Source organism: Belonocnema kinseyi, chromosome 5, assembly GCF_010883055.1.
Source record: "Belonocnema kinseyi isolate 2016_QV_RU_SX_M_011 chromosome 5, B_treatae_v1, whole genome shotgun sequence".
Taxonomy (NCBI): Eukaryota; Metazoa; Arthropoda; class Insecta; order Hymenoptera; family Cynipidae; genus Belonocnema; species Belonocnema kinseyi.
In genome coordinates this window covers 121,028,169-121,032,608 of record NC_046661.1, presented here as the reverse complement: position 1 = coordinate 121,032,608, position 4,440 = coordinate 121,028,169, and positions in this window count along the sequence as shown.

Genomic DNA, 4,440 nt, shown 5'->3' with positions numbered 1-4,440 from the left:
GAAAGAGGGAGCTCTTCTTAATATTTTGACACCAAAATCATGTCGATACACCTTACCGACTACGAGTAAAGCCACCCACGCTTTAACTTGACAGACTGTACACATTCCTGCATTAATATTCCTGTATTTAATATTTTTAATAAATTTTATTTTCCCTTCTCTTTCTGAGATCGTCTTCAAAATCTGTAAAACTATATCTTCGACGATGAAGTATGGTGCTGCTGCTTTCTAATGTTGCAAATTTTATTTCGAAACAGTTTCAAAACTTGAAGCTCTTATAAAAAAACCTATCCAAATTATATGAAGCTTCCGATGCGTAATAAATTATTATACATTAGCATTATACACTTTTATTTTGAACTTATCATTAACAGATTTTAAATGGTAATATTTACAGTTTAGATTTTTCGAATTCAAAAGAGTTCCGCTTCAAATTGCTATTTACTTGTAGACATAAGAGGAATTAGGATGCTTGGAAACTTGACGAATATACCCTTCAAACTGCAAACTTCAACAAAAGAATTAATAGTAGAATACTAATAATAATCCTAACTTTTCTCAAGAAACGTAAAAATTGTTTTTTCGAGAGTTTAGTTCGAACATTAACTTGATAAATGACATATATAATACATTTTAAAATTTTTGTCTGGTAATAACACTTTATTTAGTGTTTGAAATGAATACAGTTGAAGTAGGAGAATAGTTGATCATAAATCCTGATATTTTTCCTATTTGCTACCTTGATTAACCACACAACCATCATAAACATTAAACATTACAAAGTGTGTTATGAAGTGCATATAAAAAGCAGTCGAAGCAAAAAATAAAATCAGTTCTACATGGACAAAGAAATTAATATACTATGCATGGAAAAAATACAATTACCGTGATAAATGTTCTGTCTACATATAAACTTTATGTACCTTTATACACCTTAATGTAAATGTATAATCAATATTTTCTTTAGCGAAACATCGCGAAGTGAGAAAGATAAAAGCCACTGACATTTTTTCTCTGGAATAATCATGAATTTTGAAATTTTTTGAGATTTTTTGAAATTTTCGGTGTCATTCTCAACGAAATTTCAGTGAAGTTTTATAATGAATTGACCAACAATTAACAAATAAGCTTGGGCTTGCTTTTGGGTTAATATATTAGAAACTAAGGAATTAAAATATATTATGAAGATAAAGTTTAATACCTTCTAATCAAAAAGTTCCTGTGGACAACTATCCATAAAATCAAAAGTTTCCTATATAGGAGGGGTTGAATGTTGTGAATATGACCGCAATCGAATCTAATTTCTCACTCGAAACTTGAGTGTTAGGTGCATTTATTTCATTCAAATGAAATGATTCACTGAAAATACCGGCAAGACCAGTCTTTCTGATAAGAGCGAAAAACTGGCGCTCTCCTTGCCATGATAGGCAAAATCCTAGGGCAGCCATAGCAATGTAAATCCTGTTCGAAATATTTAAGGTAAAAAAAAGTTAAGTCAATGAACACAATACTGTAGGTCAGTTCAATTATCAGAGGAAAAATCAGTACTGACACTAAAGGCAATGTAATGATACTGCCCGAACAATGTTAAAATGTTTTTAAATAATGAAGGCAAAAGATAATCTGGACTACCAAAGATATTTAGTAGTCCAGCCAATTAGGACCAGTTTATAGATCAATCCAACCGAAAAGGCAAATCACATTGATAGTTCAGCTAATTAGGACAAGATTAGAGATTAGTCCAAACAATAAAGGCGAAACATGTCAGTAGTACATTCGTTTAAAACAAGACCAGACCAACCAAGCAATGCGAAACATGTTAGCTGTCATGCCAGTTAAGACAAGACTATAACTAATTTCCACCAACAGAAGCAAGACATTTTTCAAATGAGATTTCACAAAATTTACGAAAATATCATAAGATTTTAAGAGATTTAAAGGGGTAACGATGATATCACAGGATTGTTTCTTTAACTCTTTATTATTATGATCCAGACATTCTTCCAACAACCGCAGTACCACGCACTTTAATCGGAGTCTCTATATTATCTTCCCGGATCATAGTTGATTCGCCGTCTATATATTTACTGCTTATTAACGCCTTCCAAGTTGCCTCATATATACGTTCGTTTATCCTATTTTAAAAATCTATTTGCATTTCCAGTTTTTGTAGTTTCTTAATCTTGATTTGCATTTATTTTCTTTTTTTGGACTTTTTTGTTCTCTATCTCTAACATCAATTAATTTTCTAGACTAGCAGGTAATGATCAGTACTGCATTCAGGACCTATCGTAACCCGTGCATCTTTTACCCCCTCTCTCTGTATTTCATGCGCAACAATGAAGTCGATTATACTGTAGCTAACTCCTATACAACAGGTGTAAATGTGGATCTTTTTTTATCTAAATAACTCATTTGTAATAAATCAGCCCTTCTCTAAGCATAACCTAACGAATATTTTTCCTTTATCATTTGTTTTTGGTCCCACTTGGCGTCTGAATTGAAATGACAAATTTTTTAAGAGAAAATTAGAGTTTTTTATTGCAATGTAGGGTAAATATTTCTCTAAGCCAGTAGATAACCTATAAATACTCAGAAATCTTGTTCCTAATTTTAAAGTTGTAATCTTGAAATATTACAAATTTAGAACTTGACTAACAAAAAGAGACTTCTCGCACATGAATCATAATCGCTAGTTAATAAATATTTTCTAGTAATCATAATTAAAATATTTAAACTTTAAATACCAGACCATGAGTACATAATTCAATGTTCAAGCAGTCCATATTAAACAAATTTGTATAACCCACTTTATTTTGTATTAAAAAGTATTTGGAAGTTTTGACCCCTAAGTAGCGAACAACTCCAACTGTTAGATTTTCAAAAAGTAAACATGCTTGTGAACCTAAATGTAATATTCGTTATAAAAGTTAATTCAATAAAATGTTAGGTAAAAATTTCGTTCAAAGTCAAGAAAACCAAGAATGGCAAGGAGTAAAATAATAATATTGATCTTCATCTTTTGTCATAAAACAGAATTATAGAGAACTAAAAATAAATTTTTTCATAATTTCATGTGAACATTGCCTTGATAAATGACAGCTAAATTTACTAAATTCAGAAATAAATTTAAGAAAAAGACTTCTATAATTTAATGGCTAAGTGCAGAAAGGTAACTACTTTTTTCGCATCATTTTCTTAATGTAGACATAAGTGCAGCATAACTAAACTAAACTTTCTCTAACTTTTCTTCGTACAACGATTTTAATGTTAGATGTTACTGTGACGCTTTATCAACTCAATCATCCTACAAGACCTATACTGTAAAAAATAAATACTTTTGAAATCTATGTAAAAATATATAGAAAAAGTTATAACTCTCTTACAGAATTTTCTGTTTAAAATACAAAAATAGATTGGTTGTGAAGGTATCATGAAAGCACAAAAATGGATGTTTCATCAAAAGCGTTTCTTTGTGCGAATAATCTAAATTTTTGCATGAAAAAAACATTTATTTTAAGACGAATTATCTGATTTTTATTCAACTTAATCTTGGTTTAATAATAAAAATAGGCTTATATCTAACATTAGGCCGAAAACTGAATTAGAGAAAAAAGAGTCACTATGGATTAAAGACTAATTTTATGAGCCGAAATATTTGTTGAGTAATTAGTGAGAAAAATATTAATTAATTTTTAAAATAATTATATAAATATATTTAGGACTGTAATAATTTATTCACAACAAATTATTGGATCAGTAAGAAATAATGTTTTTCACTAATAAAATTTTTCAGTTGTTTAAGCAATTAATAATAATAATGATTTATTTTAATATTTGTCTTTTTAGCCTAATTAACTGCTCAGTAGGCTGTAGCTTTCAATACAAATCATGACGTATTAAAATACCCTGGAATCTCATTCTGTTACTGGCATTGGAAAAGTTTTAAAATAAAAAGTGTAGATCTCTATTAAATAAACATTTTTGTTTTCTTAACACCCTACATAAAAAGTGGGAAGAAATACAACCATTTTATATGGAAAATACCAATAAATGTAAAAAATATTACAGGAAATTCGTACTTTTGTCTATTATTTTAACAATTAAGAATAAATTTCAATTCATTTACCATTCTAATATCAAAAAATTGTTATTTTTTGACCTACCATGCTAAAATATTCAATTTTCTGCAAGAAGATAATTTCACGTTAAACAATTCAGTTAATTGAAGGAAATTTTTGTTGGTTCAACTTTATACTCTAGTTATTGTATGAACAACAAAATTTTTACTCAGAAAAACTAAATTTGTTTAAATCTTTGCTAGCACACTGGGTTCAAAAAGACCGCAAACATAAAAACATATAAAAACACATGAAAATTCATGAAAATCTATTTAAAAATATTACTTAGACAGCCCTGTCACCATAGCCAGATACTCCC